Below are 18,611 nucleotides of genomic sequence, written 5' to 3' on the forward strand. Positions count from 1 at the left end.
CCCCTGACAATGGGAAACAACCAAGCTGAGTGCTATAGTTGCTCCAAGTTACTCCTAGAGGGACTTCAGGCCCAAGACACAGGGAGTGGAGGAGAGGAATGCAAACTCCAGGGAGGCCAGGGTAGCCAGAGTTCACAGGGCAGAGTACCAGAGAGGAAAGGGCCACACAGAGAACCCCAGAAACCTACGGAGGGTCCCCCTCCAGTTCTCAGCTGGTACTGATCTGTACTAGTCCAAGGCAACAATCCTTGGACCTCAAACTGAAACAGAAATAGTCTTGTGTGCCTACCAGCCACAGTGGAAAAACCTCATCATTCACAGGACATTGGTAAAGTACTAAGGACAGTATTGCCCCGGTAGTGAGGAAAAATCAGGCCTGGGCCTAAGGCTGTTCTGATCCCAACTAACAAGCCTTGAGAGCAGCTTTAAAGAATCAAACCGTTCCCAAGGAACTTAACAGTGTCCCAAAACAATGCCAGGAACATTTATAGAAATACAAAAATATCCAGCACCCCACAAGGTAAAATTCACAATATCTGATGTACAATAAAAAATTACCAGATATACAAAGAAACAAGAAAATAAGACCCATAATGAGGGAAACAATAGAAACAGACCCAAAAAATAAGCAGATAATGGAATTAGCAGGCAAGGACATTAAAACAGTTCCTAAAACTATATTCCATATGTTCATGAAGCTAAAGGAAAGATTAAGCATGTTAAAGACAGAGAAGATATTTAAAAGACCCAAACCAAACTTCTAGAGATGAAAACTACAATGTCTGTAATAAAAAGTATACTGAAAGGAAACATCAGCAGATTAGACAATGCAGAAGAGACCAGTGAATTTGAAGACAGAGCAATAGAAACTATCCAGAACAAACCACAGAGAGAAAAAAAAAAGGGACTACTGGGAAAAATGAATGATCAGAGAGCTATGGAACAACCTCTAGCACCCTTACATACATGTAACTGGAGTCCCCGAAAGAGAGGAAAGAGAAAAGGGAATAAAAAAATATTTGCAGAATTACTGACTGAAAAATTTCCAAATCTGATGAAGCTATAAACCCACAAATCCAAAAAACTCAATGAACCCAAGCACAAAACACATGAAGAAAACTACACTACACAAAAGCGCATCATCATTACATTGTTTAAACTCAGTTAGAAAACCAGTTAGGGCCAGGCACAGTGGCTCACGCCTGCAATCTCAGCACTTTGGAAGGCCAAGGTGGGAGGATCGCTTGAGCCCAGGAGTTTTCAACCACCCTGGGCAACATAGTGAGACCCTGTCTCTACAAAAAATAAAAAATTTGCCTGGCATGGTGCTACACACCTGTGGTCCCAGCTACTTGGGAAGCTGAAGTGGGAGGATCCCTTGAGCCCAGAAGCTTGAGGCTGCAGTGAGCTATGATCACGCCACTGCACTCTGGCCTGGATGACAGAGTGAGACTCTGTCTCCAAAAAAAAAAAAAGCTGGGGCAGGGCGGGGGAAGAAAGAAAAGCAGTTATAAGGAGAAAAGATACATTACAAACAGAAGAGCAAAAAATAAAAATAAACAGACCAGGTGTGGTGGCTCATGCCTGTAATCTCACCACTTTGGGAAGCCGATGCCATAGGATCACTTGAGGCCAGGAAGTCAAGACCAGCCTGAGCAACATAGCAAGACCCTATGTCTACAAAAATAAAGAATAATCATTAAAAAACAACTACCCAGGCATGGTGATACACAACTGTAGTCTTAGCTACTAGGGACCCTGAGGTGGGAGAATCACTTGAGCCCAGAAGTTTGAGGCCACAGTGAGCTATGATCATGCCACTGCACTCTGGCCTGGATGAGAGAGTGAGACTCTCTCAGATTACTGATATGAAACAATGCAAGCAGAAGACACTGGAACATCTTTAAAGCACTGAAAAAAAAAAAAATACTTAATCTAGAATTCCAGACAGGGAAAATGCCTTCCAAAAACAAAGCCAAAATAAAGACTTCTCTAGACACCCAAAAGCTGAAAGAATCCATCACTAACAGACCAGCACCACAAGAAATGTTAAAAGGACGTCCTCAAGTCAGAAGGAACATGAAACAAGACAGAAATGTGGATCTGCATGGAGGAATAAAGAGCACCAAAAATGTTAAACGAATGAGTTAATATAAAAGAACTTTACATTTTAATCTCCTTAAAAAATAATTGACTAAAGCAAAAATAACAATGTGTTATGGGATTTATGGCATGTGTAGAAGTAAAACAGGTGACAACAGTACAAAGTCCAAGAGGAAGGAAATGAAAGTAAACTATTGCAAGATTCTTACACTAAAGTGGTATAATATCGCTTGAAGATAGGCTGTGGCAAATTAAAGATGCATACTATATACCTTAAAGCAACCACTAAAAAAAGTGTTAGAATTAATAAACCAACAAAGGAAACAAAATGGAATCATAAAAATTATTCGATCCCAAAGAAGTCATAAAAAAGGAAAAAGGGAACAAAGCACATGGGACAGATTGAAAACAAATAGCAAGAAGGTAGATTTAAACTCAAACATATCAATAATCACATTAAATCTAAATAGTCTTAACGCCCCAATTAAAATGCAGCTTGTGAGATTGGATTAAAAAGCAACCCCCGGCCAGGTGCGGTTGTTCACGCCTGTAAACCCAGCACTTTGGGAGGGGTGGGCAGATAACTTAAGGTCAGGAGTTCAAGACCAGCCTAGCCAACATGGTGAAATCCCGTCTCTACTAAAAATACCAAAAAATTAGCTGGGCATGGTAGGCACCCGCCTGTAATCCCAGCTCTCAGGAAGCTGAGGCATGAGAATCATTTGAACCCAGGAGGAGGTGGTTGCAGTGAGTCAAGATCACACCACTACACTCCAGCCTGGGCAACAGAAGGAGACTCTGTCTCAAAAAAAAAAAAACAAAAAAAACAAAAAACCACCACCCATCTATATGCTGCCTACAAGAAGCCCATTTTCAATATAAAGACACAAATTGTTTAGAAGTAAAAAAACTTTTTAAGAGATATACCATAATTTTTAAATCCTCTATTTTTAAAAACTGTTTTATATGTAACAAAATTTAACCATTTTAATCATTTTTAAGTATACAGTTCTTTCACATTAAGTACATTTACTTTGTTGTACAACCATCACCATCATTCCTCTCCAGAAGATTTTCATCACCCTAAACTGAAATTCTGCACCCATTAAGCACTAACTTCCCATTCTCCCTTTCTCCCATCTTCTGGCAACCACCATTCCACTTTCTGTCTCTACGAATTGGACTACGCTAGGAACCTCATGTAAGAGGAATCCAACAATATTTGTTCTTTTGTGACTGGCTGGTTTCACTTAGGATAATGTCTTCAAGGTTCACCCGTATTACAGGATGTATCAAATGTTCTTTCCTTTTTAAGACTGAATAATATTCTATCTAATATATATAACACATTTTGGTTATCCATTCACCTGTCCATGGACACTTGCATGGCTCCCAACTTTTTGACTATTGTAAATAATGCTGCTACGAACATGGGTATACAAATACTTGTTCAAGTGTCTGCTTTCCCTTATTTTGGTATATACCCAGAAGTGGAATTGCTAGATGATATGGCAATTCTATGTTTAATTTTTTGAGGAACTGCCATACTATTTTCCACTGGCTATACCATTTTACATTCCCACCAAAAAAGCACAAGGGTTTCAATTTCTCTACATCCTTGTCAACACTTATTATTTACTGTTTTTTTAATAATAGCCATCCTAATGGGTGAAGTGGTAGCTCACTGTGGTATTGATTTGCATTCCATAATGACTAGTGATGCTGAGCATCTTTTCATGTGCTTATTGGCCATTTGTGTATCTTCTTTGAAGAAATATCTATTCAAGTCCTTCGCCCATTTTTGAACAGCGTTGTTTTTTGTTGTTGGGTAGTAAAAGTTCTTTACATACTCCGGAAATCAATTCCTAACACTATTTTTTTAAAGCTGAATTAGCTATACTAATATCAGACAAAGTAGATTTCAGAGCAAAGACTATTTCCAGGGGCTAAAAGGGTCATTTCATGATCAATGATATAGCTTGGATATTTGTCTCCTCCAAATCCGTTAAAATTTGATTTCCAATGTTGGAGGTAGGGCCTTGTGAGACATGTTTAGGTCACAGGACAGATCCCTCATGAATGGCTTGGTGCCCTCCCACAGTAATGAGTTCTTGCTCTCTTAGTCCACATGAGAGCTGGTTGCTTAAAAGGGCCTGGCATCTCTCTTGCTCCCTCTGTGGCTGTGACACACCTGTTCCCCTTTCACCTTCTGAGATGAGTAAAAGCTTCCTGAGTCCTCACCAGAAGCAGATGCTGGTGCTATGCTTCTTGTACAGCCTGCAGAACCGTGAGGCAAATGAATCTCTTTTCTTTATAAATTATCCAGCTTCAGGTATTCCTTTATAGCAATGCAAAACAGACTAATGCAATACAATAAAGAAGGTCAATTCATACACGGAATATAATACTCATAAAGGTTTATGCAATTAACAACAGAGCTTCAAAACAATGTGAAACACAAATTGATAAAACTACAAGAGGAAATGGACAAATCCACAATTACAATCAGAAGTGTCAATGTCCCTCTCTCAATAACTGAAAGGACAGAAGACCAAAAATCAGTAAGGACACAGAAGACTTGAACATTACAAGCCAACCTGCCTAAATTGAAAGTTATAGAACACTTGACCTGGCAACAGCAGAAGATGTGATCTTCTCAAGTGCTCACAGAACATTTACCAAGACACACCATAGAACAAGTATCAGCAAATTTAATAGAGAAGTATGTTCTCTATTTAAAAGAAAATAAATTAGAAATCAGTGTTTACCAGATAGGAGAATAAAGTAATCCTATAATGCTGACTTTATCTGTGACTATTTGTAATCCCGCTTGAGGTGGGACCAGATAAATCAGTAGCGGAACTAAAAATACTAACAGGTCTTCAAAGGTAGGGCCTACCTGCCTGAGCTATCTGTTTGAAGTTCACTGGGGAGACTCACCCTCCTCTCCAGCCCATCCTAAGCCCCAGGGGTCCTACTTGTCAGCCCCAGCTAAATCAACACAAACCTGCTTGATATTTGCTTGCTTAAGTCTTTCACATAAACCAGTAAACGAAGATAAAGAGGTGAGATATGAATTGGAAGGAGCACCTACTAAGTAAACATGCCTTTAAAGCTAGCAAAACCTCAGACAGGGCTGCCTTTAGACACCTCTCTGTCATTCGGTAAGCACCTGGGAACAGACCAAAACCTTGTGGAAACGCCACATCCTTCAAGGACACTTCTAACAGAATTTCCACACAACAGAGATCCAGCTGGATAAAAAGAGCTAAATCCATTAAATCAGGTCTTGAGTGATCTGATTTTGTCAGCCTGGAAAACCCCTACTATTACTGGCCAACAGTGTCCAGAAATGATTCATATGGCTAGTTAACCCAAAGGCCTTTTAAGGGCAAATTAACAAATTTCAAAGCAATAAACAAAAAGAAAACATGAATCCTCAGGAATAATGTCACTTCCAAGCTACCAGTGGCCCAGCAAATCTACAAAGTTCTTAAAGGCGATGTTTACCAAACTTGCCTTACCGTAAGAATCACCCAGTGCGTTTGTTAAAAATAGATTTCTGGGCCCTCCTCCAGACAATAGCCCAAGAATCTCTAGAGGTGGACCTCTGTATTTCTAACAAGCATCAGAAATTATTCTTAAGGTCCAGCATCTCTGGGAAACTAAAGGGTCTGACAGGCAGTATCACAGAGTTAAAAGCACATTAACTTCGAAATGAGACTGATGGGTTAGAAATCTCACTTGCGGCCAGACGCAGTGGCTCACACCTGTAATCCTAGCACTCTGGGAGGCCAAAGCAGGTGGATCACCTGAGGTCAGGAGTTCGAGACCAGCCTGGCCAACATGGTGAAACCCCATCTCTACTAAAAAATACAAAAATTAGCCGGGCGTGGTGGTGGGCACCTATAATCCCAGCTACTTGGGAGGCTAAGGCAGGAGAATCGCTTGAACCGGCGGGCGGAGGTTGCAGTGAGCTGAGATCACACCATTTCACTCCAGCCTGGGCAACAGATCAAGACTACGTCTCAAAAAAAAAAAAAAAAAAAAATCCAAACTTGGCCACTTACTGGCTGTGTGACGCTAGCCAGGTTATCTAACATCTCTGCAACTCACTTCATCTGTAAAATGGGATCATCGCCTATTTGGACATGTTCGCAAAATTCAGTATGTTCAGAAAGCCCTAGAGCAGTGCCCAGCATATGAAGCCAAGCAACAAATCACAGCTATTGCTACCTGCAAAACAGCGGCCAGAAACTGCTCAAAGTCTACAATGAAAATGTCCTACTTAATGGAAATTACAAAGGCACGGAACCACATTTCCAAGATAATCTAGGAAAAAGGCTTTTCTGGGCACTATGACCGCAAAGAACAAAGACTCACTTTAGCGTCCAGTATTTTCATTGCAACAGTCCCCAATCCCACCCAGAACTACAGAGTTCAGGTCTCTGCAGGGTTGCAGCTTTGGACAACAAAGTAAGAGTCTTTCTTTCCCCAGTTCCTCGGTCACCACCACCTCCAGCTCTAAGGCCAAGAGTCACAGAACTGAGAGTCTGGTGGCAGCATCTTGGTGCATTAGTAGGAAATGAGACTCCTGGAGCCAATAAAGAGGGTGGAAAAGGCCTTAGGCAGCAACAGAACTGAGGTACTGCTGGAGCGAAGGGAAATGAGTCTGGGAAGTTTCTGGAGCTGAAGACTGACGTTCCCAGGGTAAGTGAGCCCAGACAAGGTGTAGCTGGGAAAGCACTGCCTCAGCTCAGCGACTGAAACCTCAGGTTGTAGAGTCAACTCTGCCAGTAACTCACAAAACAGCTCCAGGTAACTCCTTCTCCCATCCGTAAAGTGGGAAATCGCCTCATCGGCTGAGGAGGAAATGGAAAGGAACCAGGCATATAATGGGTATGTATACATCACTGCCCTTTGAGCCCAGAGGGTCCCGGGGTAAGAAATGGTCAATGATGCTGGGAGGTCCAAGTCTGACTCCTGAACAAAGCCAAAGCTGAGAGTCCCATCTCTCAATGCTGTGGAGAAAGGGCACAAGCCAGTAAGTCAAAGACCAAAGTCCCCCCAGCCTCCACTCTGCCACTGGTCTCCCGCGTGCCCTCTGGCAAGTCCGACCCTACTCTTAGGCTTCAGCTTCCCCATCTATACAATGGGCTAATAGGCTCTAATGTCATCAGAATTGTGACCGCATGATCCTCACATATGGGACGAGGGCCTGCGGAGACGGAGAAAAAAGGGTGGCGGTGAGGGGTGGGGCGGAACTGGAGGTACGACCCGCAGGGGAGCCGGGGCGGCGCCTCGCGCTCTCCCTCCCTCCCACCGCGAGGGGCAGGGGCGCCGGCCCCCGGCGCGAGTCACGCGCCCCTCGTGCCCAATCACCGGCCTCTGCCAGGATGAGGCGGGCAGGCGGGGGCGCTCCGGGAGCCACCGCCGGCGCCGCCCCCACCGTCGTCCTCTGCCCCGCCTGCCTGCGGCAGAGCCGGGACCCTCCCCAGGCCCCGCTCACCTGCCAGGGCCGCCGTCGCCGCCGCCACCGCGGGTTAAACCGCAGCCGCGCCCACACTTCCGGGGTCCGCCAGGCCCGCCCCCTACCGGATGTAACCCCCTTGCAACGTCCGGCGCCCCAGTGGCGCGCGTGCTCGCCCCGCGACCTCGTTTGGGCGCCCGGCTTCGCGCGCCTCTGAGTTACCACGACATCGTGCCACACACACACGCTCGCGGCCGCCCGGGCCACAACCACAAGAGCGCCCACGAGACCCCTCCCGCGCGCGCCGCACGCCCCGGCCCCGCCTCCGGTAAGAGGCCCCGCCCACTGGGCGGAGACCAGGCCGCTCTGGGCGAGTGCGCCGGCGCGGACATCCGCCGCCTTCCGAGTGGCCAGCGAGGACTCGCTCTGTACACAGCTCGATCTTGGGAGGCTTCTCAGAGGGACCCAAAAGGAGGGGGAAGCAGATGGAAGCCCAAAACCTAGGAGGAGCCCCAGATAGGCTGAGCTCAGACTGAGGAGCCCCAAGGCCACCACACGCTCATTTCCATTTACTAGTTAATCTCTTTCCCCCACCCATTCATTCTACAGAATTACCGATATTCCCCATCTCCTGCCTTCCCCCCGGAAACAGGAGATTCCAGCATAATAAGGAAGCCCCCTCTGCTCTAACCCTTAAAAAAAGGAACCTGAAGTGACCTGATGTTAACTAATCAGGTTTTTTTTTCTATTCTGTTTCCTTTCCCACCTATGAAACCCACTGCTCTATTTCCCAGGGGAATTTGAGACCAAATAAGTCTATTTTCAATGGTAACTGATGTCAATGTCTAAAGTTTCCAACCTCTCAAAATCAAGAGGTTGACCAAAAGGGGAGAAGTGTTCAGTTTAGCCTAAAGTTGTCTCCTGGCATATTTTAGGTTTGTCCTAAAGGTTTCTCCGTACATAGTGAACTGGAACCTACTCATACCAATCACAGAATTTCAGCCAATCACAGGCAGCCACCTGTTCAAACCTTGTTCCAATAAGGCAAATGTCAATCTGTCATTGGTAGGGAACCAAACTGGATCCCTTTGCCCTCAGAAAGCCAAACACCGAAGTATCAGGTTTTTGTAGAGGGAAAGATTTGTTGCAAGTCAACTGGCAAGGAGACATGCTCAAATCTGTCTCCCCAAGCCGGGGGCTGTGGCAGGTGTTATAGGCAGGGGGTAATGAGCCGTGATCTGATAATCTTGCAATGAGCAATGATCTGACTGGATCTTGCCATGGGATGATGCCATGGCTCAATCTGATTAGATCATGGCTTGTACCATGTATCTACTTCTTAATTCTGTTCCGGTTCTTTGGTCTGAGCATTTAGGTTGCACCTGTGGTTGCATGCTTGATTCTTCTGGGCATGCTCAGGTTACGTAACTTGCAACCTGGGATCATGGCAACTGAAAAAACAACTCACCACTTTATTACACAAAGTTGAATCAGATGGGGCTGGTTCTGCGCTTACATAACTGGTCCAACTGTTTCTGTACCTCGCTTCTGTTTTCTGGACATCTCTTTCCTTTTTCTTTTCTTATTTTTAAATTTTAATGATTGTTATTTTTTAATAGAAATGGAGATTCGCTATGTTGCCCAGGCTGGTCTGGAACTCCTGAGCTCAAGCAATCCTCCAGCCTCGGCTTCCCAAAGTGTTGGGATTACAGGCATGAGCCGCCACGCCCAACCTACTTTCCGTTTTCTATCCCTAAATGTTATCCAACCACGTGGCAGCCTCAGAGTCACTCTGAACCTATTCTGGTTCTGGGGGCTGACTGATTCACAAATTATTATTTGCTCAATTAAACTCTGTCAAACTGAATTTGTCAAAACTCCTTCTGATAACAGAAGGGGTCCATGAAGAAGGCAGTCTCAGCTGCTGACCCTTCTGAGACACTGGTGACTCCTTTGAGCGGGGGCATGTTGGTTTTGCAAACGTTTCACTTGGTACATAATGTCAGAGTGACTCCCATTGACGGCACCTGCCTGAAAGCGAGGTTGAAATTGTTTCTGAGGGTTAGGGAGGGCCAAGGCAGATGACCTTAATTTTTTGTCATAAGCCTTTTTGTGCTATGTGATTTTTTTTTTTTTTTTTTTTGATGCGGAGTTTCACTCTTGTTGCCCAGGCTGGAGTGCAATGGTGCGATCTCTGCTCACTACAACCTCCGCCTCCTGGGTTCAAGTGATTCTCCTGCCTCAGCCTCCCAAATAGCTGGGATTACAGGCACCTGCCACCACACCCGGCTAGTCTTTGTATTTTTAGTAGAGACAGGTTTTCCATGTTGCCAGGCTGATCTCGAACTCCTGACCTCAGGTGATCCACCCACCTCAGCCTCCCAAAGTGCTGGGATTACAGGCGTGAGCCACTGCGCCCAGCTGCTATGTGATTTTTAACTCTGCATGTGTTTCATTTCTGAAGGGAAATAATTAGGAAACACTATTGATGGATTAGCTTGAGTTTATATCCAGCAATCTCTTCACTGATTGGTACCATGTTGGAAGGTGGAACATGGACATGATGGCTGGAGCAAGTGTAGTCATCTTGAACCATGAGGCGACCATAGGAATAGAGGCCACACTAGTGGCACAACAAAATAGAAGGAACCTGAGCCCTGATTCCATAAAGGACCATGACACTGCTGGATGGCTGCCTCTGGGCTCTGTGTTAAAGGGAAATAAACCACCTCGTGTCACTGTTGTTTTGGGTTTTCTGTCACTTGTGCCCTTTAAATCTTAGACTCTACTTCTGGAAAGCCCCTATACCCTAAGACTGGGTAAGTTCCCCCCTTGTATGTTATTCAAACACCCCACCCTTCAACTCTTTCTTAGCATTCTCCACACTTTTCTGTAGTTGACCTTTCACTCCCCCTAGATAGTAACTTCTCTAAGGACAGGCAGAGACTCTGTTTTATACATCATTTTATGCAGATGCTGGAAACTGCTAACGCTAAAAAAAAAAAAAAAAAGAAGAAGAACTTGTGAATGTGACAGACACGATGATTGTACCAAGGGTGTTGAGGGGAAATGACACACAGCTGCCTACGCTCTCTCTGCATGTCCTGAGTCGTTGCCACATTATCTTCTGGGGCCAGAGGGTGCTGGCCCTCCTGAATAACCAAAGATAGAGAATTAGGACAAAGGAGGGAGGAAGAGAAAATTGCAGGAAATTCAGGTCATGGGAGGGAAGTGGCGTTGGGAAAAAGGGTGCTCTTTTTATTTAGTTCCTGCTATTTTCCACTTTGGGCCTTTTGCAACTTCCTTTGGCTCTAGCCCCTCCTCCAGTCCTGGTCTCCTATCGCATACACCTATGTTCCCACGTTCTATACCTCAATTACACCCAATTTCATTCATAACTGGAGTGGCCCTGATTAATCCAAAATTTAAAAAAAGTTATAAACACAAACAACCCCTGTTAGAGAAGGTGGTACCTTACTCTCTTTCTCCCATTCACTTCATTCCTTTGTTCATTCCACGTGCATTCACTGAATACCCACACTGCTAAGACCTGCGGATACACAGATGAACAGATACCCTCTCCAGCCTCAAGGAAGTCACATTTTTGGTTGAGATTGGAGAGAAAACAAGGTATCTCTAGCCCAAGATGCCTCAGTCCTTCAAATGACCCTGATCAGGAACAAAAAATATGACACTACGTTGAAGTATACATTGCATTGCCTCTCTGCCTCCTTCTAAAAAGTGAAGGTTTCAGTTTGCTTCTTTGCTTGCTTGTTTGCTCAGCTGCTCAGCCCCGGACCTTGTCATACTGGTTGAATGGATGGACAAGTGACGTAAACAAGTAAGGAAGACAAGACAAGGAAGTTAAGAGTTCGAGGTAACGAGACATTTGAGAAGCTGAGGTATTGCGAGAGATTTGGGAACTGGGTTGGAAGAGCAGTTTTGTTGTTGTTTTGGGGGTTTTTTGTTTGTTTGTTTTTGAGATGGAGTCTCGCTCTGTCACCCAGGCTGGAGTACAGGGGCACGATCTCGGCTCACTGCTACCTCCGCCTCCCAGGTTCAAGCAATTCTCCTGCCTCAGCCTCCCAAGTGCTGGGACTATAGGCGCGTACCACCACGCCTGGCTAATTTTTAATATTTTTAGTACAGATGGGATTTCACCGTGTTAGCCAGGATGGTCTTGATCTCCTGACCTCGAGATCTGCCCTCCTCAGCCTCCCAAAATGCTAGGATTACAGGTGGGAGCCACTGTGCCTGGCCGGAAGAGCAGTTTATAAAGGAAGTTTTAGTATGTGGCATGTAGAATCTCTAGTTTGGTCTTCAGAGGATCGCCAGTGAAGAGTTACTTTATCTTTTTATTTCTAGAGTTGGGAGTCAGATCTGTCTGGCTGGTTTCTCACTTCTGCTTCCTCCTTGTGGCTCCCACGCTGTGCCGAGCCATTCAGCCTGCACAATCCAGACAATGGATTTGCCTCTGAGGTAGGGGCTGGCAGCTGCCTACAAAATTATCCGTTCTCTGTTTTTCCTTAAAAACAGTACATTTCATTCAGGATAGCAATGTGTCCAGTCAGCTAAAGGACTGCATTTCCCAACCTCTTTTGCTGTTAGTTGTGACTAGGTGACTGTGATATAAGCAGGAGTATTGAGGGGGACTTCCTGGAAGGCTGCTTTAAAGGAGCTGATTCAGCTGGGATGTGAGCCTTTTTGCCTTCCCCCGCCTTCTAAGTACTCACTAGGTTTCAGATGTGCTGGCTGGAACTCCTGCAGCCATATTGGACTATGAGGTGACTTTGGGAATGGAAAGCATTCAAACTCTGAACAGCCTATCTGCAGATTTATTTAAGGGAGAAAAAATAAGTTTTATCTTTTTAAAATTGTGGTTATTTCAGGTTTTCTATAATGTGCACCTAAACTTAAACCTGATACTACTGGCCGGGCGCGGTGGCGCATGCTTGTAATCCCAGCACTTTGGGAGGCCGAGGCGGGCGGATCACGAGGTCAGGAGATCGAGACCACGGTGAAACCCCGTCTCTACTAAAAATACAAAAAAATTAGCCGGGCGTGGTGGCGGGCGCCTGTAGTCCCAGCTACTCGGAGAGGCTGAGGCAGGAGAATGGCGTGAACCCGGGAGGTGGAGCTTGCAGTGAGCCGAGATCGCGCCACTGCACTCCAGCCTGGGTGAAAGAGCAAGACTCCGTCTCAAAAAAAAAACAAAAAAAAAACAAACAAAAAAAAAACCTGATACTACTACACAGTTACTGTGTGTCTTAGTCTGCTCAGGCTGCCAAAAAAAAAAAAAAAAAAAAAAAAAAGCACAGACTATTACAGGCTCACGCCTGTAATTCCAGCACTTTGGGAGGCCAAGGCGAGTGGATTACCTGAGGTCAGGAGTTTGAGACCAGCCTGGCCGACATGATGAAACCCCCATCTGTACTAAAAATACAAAAAAGTACCCGGGCATGGTGGCGGGGGCCTATAATCCTAGCTGCTCCAGAGGCTGAGGCACGAGAATTGCTTGAACTCAGGAGGTGGAGGTTGCAGTGAGCCAAGATAGAGCCACTGCACTCCAGCCTGGGTAACAGAGCAAGACTCCATCTCAAAAAAAAAAAAATGCACAGCCGGGCGCAGTGGCTCACGCTTGTAATCCCAGCACTTTGGGAGGCCGAGGCGGGCGGATCACGAGGTCAGGAGATCGAGACCACGGTGAAACCCCGTCTCTACTAAAAATACAAAAAATTAGCCGGGCGTGGTGGCAGGCGCCTGTAGTCCCAGCTACTCGGAGAGGCTGAGGCAGGAGAATGGCGTGAACCCGGGAGGCGGAGCTTGCAGTGAGCCGAGATCACGCCACCGCACTCCAGCCTGGGTGACAGAGCGAGACTCCGTCTCAAAAAAAAAAAAAAAAAAAAAAAATGCACATATACATAATCATGCATAAATGCAAATTGTGATTATAAACGATGGTTAAGCATAGTTTGGGGATGTTTTCTTTTTTCTCTTTGGTTGTTTGGTTGGTTCCCCTGCTTATTGACAGCCTAGTGCATGTCCTCCTGTATAATCTCATCCAAATCTGCATACGTTGGCCAAAAGAGGCTTAGAGTGGGGGTGGGGAGAACCAAAGGTGAGTGAGGCATGAGCACGTAGGTGAAAGGTGTGGCCATTGTTGCTCTTCATAACCGCAGCAGCAGAACCACACTTCCCCTCCCTCTTCCAAACCACCATCCCCCTCCCACCCTCATCCCCCTGCCACCCAACCCCATTGGTCAAATTTACTTTGGCCAATGGAATGTGAGCAGAGGTGGTGATGTGTGTCACTTCCAGGTGGAAGCCTTTAGGAACCGGAGTCCCATTTCTCACCCATCCCCTTCCCCTGCATCAGGACAGAGCATCTGTCAGCCGGAGTCCCTGCGTGGCTGTGAGGAGCAGAGCTCCCTGCCAGCCCAGGTCGGCTGTGAGTGAGAAATCAACCTTAGTTGTGTTGATCTTCTGAGATTTGGAGGGTGGAAACCAGCTTATCTTCACTGAAGCAGGAGGGTATAACAGGAACTGCTCATCATCTACTTCCTCCAGTAATCAAACGCTAACTTTCACCCTAGTCTGTGGCCACCTAGCTAAAGACTACATTTCCCAGCCTCTCTTTCACCTAGAAGTGCCCCTGTTAACTTCATTATGGCCAGTGACATATGAGCAGAAGTAATCTTTGCAACTTCTGTATTATGCCTTTTAAGGAAAGGGGCACGTCCCACTTCCCTTTCTCTATTTCCCACTGGCTGGAATGCAGATGTAATGACAGGAGCTGAAGCAGCTATAATAGACCAAGAGATGAATATCCTGTGTTGAGGTTGGCAAGGCAGCAAGAAGGAATTTGGGTTTCAATCACTAGAGAGCCACCTGGACTATTATCTATTATATGAAAGATAAATGAGATGTTTGTTTGTTTGTTTGTTGAGATGGAGTCTCGCTCTGTCGCCAGGCTGGAACGCAGTGGCTCAATCTCGGCTCACTGCAACCTCTACCTCCCAGGTTCAAGTGATTCTCCTGCCTCAGCCTCACGAGTAGCTGGGGCTACAGGCGTGCACCACCACGCCCAGCTAATTATTTTGTATTTTTTTAGTAGAGACGGGGTTTCACCAAGTTGGCCAGGAGAGTCTCGATCTCTTGACCTTGTGATCCGCCCACCTCGGCCTTGCAAAGTGCTGGGATTACAGGTGTGAGTCACTGCACCCAGCCATGAAATTGTATTTTACTTAAACCTCTGTTATTTGGGCTTTGGTTACAGCAGTTGAACCTGCAGCCTAATTCCTGGATGTTAGCCTGGTTTTGACAATTAGACTTATGGCAGGTAGAGACCATGGACTTGAAGTCAAGTGAGATCCCTGCCCTCGGGAACATGTGGTCCAGCCAGGGGTTCAGAAAATCAGGCCGGGGCAAAGCCACACGGCAGGGAAAGCTTCCAGGTGCTCTAGGAACTCATAGCTGGGGTCTCAGTGGCTGCCTGAAGGACACTGTCTCAGGTCAAGCTCCCCAGAAGTAACCAGTGAGATGAGGTTTCCTGTACAAGTGATTTATTTCAAAGGTGGTTCAGGAAACCAGTGAGGGAGGGAGCAGGGAAGCAGGACTGGGAAGAGGATGAAGCCAAGCCAAAGTGTGATTTTATGCAAGTCCTGCAGAGGGAAGCTCCAGCCTGATCCCACAGGGGAGCCCTGGAATGTAAGTCATGCCTCAAAATTGCCCCAACCTAAGGCAAGCAAGCTGGGCTTTCACACTCCCACCTGTACCCCTCAGTCATTGGCTAAGGGCCACCCTGCACCTGTGGGCCAATGTATTCTGTTCTCCAAAGACAAGTCATAGGTGCCATGAGAAGCAAAAGCACCTCAAACCCGGTGAAAGTGCAACCTCAGGTGATGTTGGGATGTTCCACACCTCTTCTACTCCCATCAACATCATATCAGGAATCCTGCAAAGGCTTTGAGAGAGAGAGCCTTTCTGGTTCCCAGTGGCCAAAACCCCCTCAATGGAACAGAAAAGACATAAAAACATTCCCTTTTTTTAAGTTTTGTTTTTTGTTTTTAGAGATGGAATTTTGCTATGTTGCCCAGGCTGGTCTCAAACTCCTGGCATCAAGTGATCCTCCTGCCTCAGCCTCCCCGGTAGCTAGGATTACAGGCGTGTCCCACTGCACCTGGTAAGAAAAGATATTTCTGGTGAGCTATGGAGAAGCCAGCAGCTGGAGGAAGAATGCATTCAACCCAGTGGCACCCATGGCATTTAAATCCCTGCCCCCCAACACAAATTTTTTAAGAGCAAGATGCAGGGAGTGGCGTGATTGTTACAAAGCTTTCGGCCAAGACCAGCCAGCCTCCGTCCCATTAGGTTGAGCACCCAGGAACTCTGAGCTTTGGCGGCCACTGCAGCTCCCTACACTTGGATCCGTATTGGTCTCTGGGCAAGGACCTGCCCAGGAACGTTGCAAAGGTTCTCAAGTCTTTGGAAACGACATGGTATCAGCTGATAAGGCCATAGGGAGTCAAACAAATCCCCCCAACCCCTAAGGCTAGCTGGACATCAGAATGAAAGGGCAATCTCTCTTCTGGGCAGCATCCCAGAAGAGCCCTCAGACCAGCTGGAGGTCAGACAGCCTCTGCTTGATCCTCGTGCAGGCATGGAGGCTCCCAAAGCAGCCCGTTCATTCCTTCCTCCCACTCCATAGAATCCTGTGAGATTTCCAGACCATAACAGTGTCAGAAAAACTAGGGGGAAGCAGGGTGCAGTGGCTCACGCCATAATCCCAGCACTTTGGGAGGCCGAGGTGGGAGGATCACTTGAGGTCAGGAGTTCAAGACCAGCCTGGCCAACATGGCAAAACCCCATCTCTACTAAAAATACAAAAGTTAGCCAGGCATGCCAGCGGGCACTTGTAGTCCCAGCTACTCAGGAGGCTGAGGCAGGGGAATTGCTTGAACCCGAGAGGCAGAGGTTGCAGTGAGCCAAGATTGTGCCACTGCACTCCAGCCTAGGCAACAGAGCAAGACTCCATCTCAAAAAAAAAAAAGAAAAAGAAAAAAAGAAAGAAAAGGAAAACTAGCGGGAATGGGGGCTGAGTTTAGACACCATGCTGATCACCCTCTTAGCCACAGCCTCCTCTGCCACAGGGTGACATGGCAATGCCTTCTGTCACTGGGCAGGTCACTGAGATGCCACTCCAAGGGCCCAAGCCAGGACAAGGACAATTCCTAGGGTATCCTGCCAGCTCCTCCCAAAGCCACATGCTCAGAAATGAGACTCTGGCATCTACCTACCTAGGATCATAAGTTCTGCCTCTTTCTGTGGCCCAGAATTGGGAGCATAACCAGCCTCAGCTGTGTAAGGAAGCCATCACCCCTCTTTCCCCCAGAGAAGGCTTCCTCCTTCTTTCATTTCTGGGGGGATTTTTTGTTTTCTTTTTTTAGATATGGAGTCACACTCTGTCTTCCAGGCTGGAGTGCAGTGGTGCAATCACGGCTCACTGCAGCCTCCAATTTCTGGACCCAAGTAATCCTCCCACCTCAGTCTCCCAAGTACCTGGGACTACAGGTGTGTGCCACCACACCCAGCTTTTTCCTCTTCGTTTCTAACATGGCACTTACCCCTCTATTTACCTCCCCATTCTCATTTAACTTCATCTTCTAAACACTGGCTTGGGTGGGGGTTTTCTTCAGTACAGTCCTAGAATACCACAAAGTCATTAATTGTCACCTGTCACCCTCAAAGCACAGTCCTAGCCTGCAGTATTAAATATTCATTCATTCTTTCCTTCAGCCCTGAGAACAGGAAGGAAATTAACATTTCAAAACATTACACGCCTCTTCACCCCTGCAAGGTGCTTGTACATAGTTCAAATAAAAAGCTTAAGTTGATAACAGAAGTTATCAAATAAAAGTTGAATCCACCTCCCTATAATTCCCAATATTTGTCCCTATGCTACTCTGAACATGTGCCATCGAATAAGTCTAGTCCCTTGTTTTTGCAAAAAACTTTTAGATATTTGTGGTTGGCCCTGAAGCTCCACCGAAGTCTTGATTTTCCAGTCTAAGCAACCCCTCAAAATGTCTGTCTGGTCTCCGTCTTCCCCACCTCCTCCCTCCATCCCTTTCTCCCCAGTCTCTCTCTTTCCAATGAAAGGGAGGGTTGGAGGCCGGAGGGCCTGACTTTCACTCACTGTCCAGCGCTTCCCCAACCCGTCTCTCCAGCTTCCCTCTCTGTTTGATGTTTCGTACTTCCTTCCTCTTCCTTTGGCTCTGGCGCCCTTCTCATGTTTAAACCTCACTTTCCTCTCTTCTGCTCCCTTCTTTGTGGGCTCACACCTCATCCATCCACCCAAAGCTCCTCGTTGCCTACAGAAAACATTCCAAGTTCCTAACCATGGCACTCAAAGCCTACTGTGATGTGGTCCTTGCTCTCCTTCCCCATGTTAAGCCGTATATCATTAGCACTGTTCTCCAGATTTTCCTAGTCCTCATTCTAAAACCATGTTGAATTATACTTCCATAATCCCTTGAAATTTGGCGTCGCTTGGGCCAATGAAATGCAAATAGTAGTGACCCATTTCACTCCTGCAGACACTTCTGGTGTGGCGGGTGCATGAGTTGGCATGTGCCTCTCCCCCTGCTGTGGCCACCAGTGACACCATAGATGGTAAAGTCTCCATCAGTCTGCATCCCTGAGTGAAGACGTCTCAAACCACAGCCCTAGATGACCTGTAATGGACAAATAGGGAAAGCAAAAGAGAAACCTTCTTATCGTGAAATTGGGTGTTGCTTGTTACTGCAGTACAACTGCCCATGCTGACTAATATCCTGCATCAGTTGGGCCCATGACCCTTGCCGTCTAACCTTACCAGGTGACTTACAATCCTTTAGGTCTGTTATCATGCCAGTGCTGCCCTCTTTGGTGTTCCCTCCTCCCCATGCCCACTTGGCAAACTTCTCTCATCCACTGAGACTCAGCTCAGTTGCCACCTCCACTAGGGAGCCTTCCTAACTTTCCATCTAAGGCAGCGTTG

General features: G+C 46.5%; 1 protein-coding gene across 1 annotated transcript in view; it reads right to left on the reverse strand.

The window, feature by feature from the left end:
- The window catches only part of VPS37C (VPS37C subunit of ESCRT-I), a 33,720-nt gene extending 25,809 nt beyond the window's left edge, over positions 1–7,911 (reverse strand). Inside the window, exon 1 of the mRNA XM_030810887.1 lies at positions 7,613–7,911. The gene's annotated coding sequence lies outside the window, so the exon portion shown is untranslated. The remainder of the gene's footprint in view (positions 1–7,612) is intronic.
- Positions 7,912–18,611: the final 10,700 nt, after the last annotated feature.

This window comes from Nomascus leucogenys, chromosome 4 (assembly GCF_006542625.1).
Source record: "Nomascus leucogenys isolate Asia chromosome 4, Asia_NLE_v1, whole genome shotgun sequence".
Lineage (NCBI taxonomy): Eukaryota > Metazoa > Chordata > Mammalia > Primates > Hylobatidae > Nomascus > Nomascus leucogenys.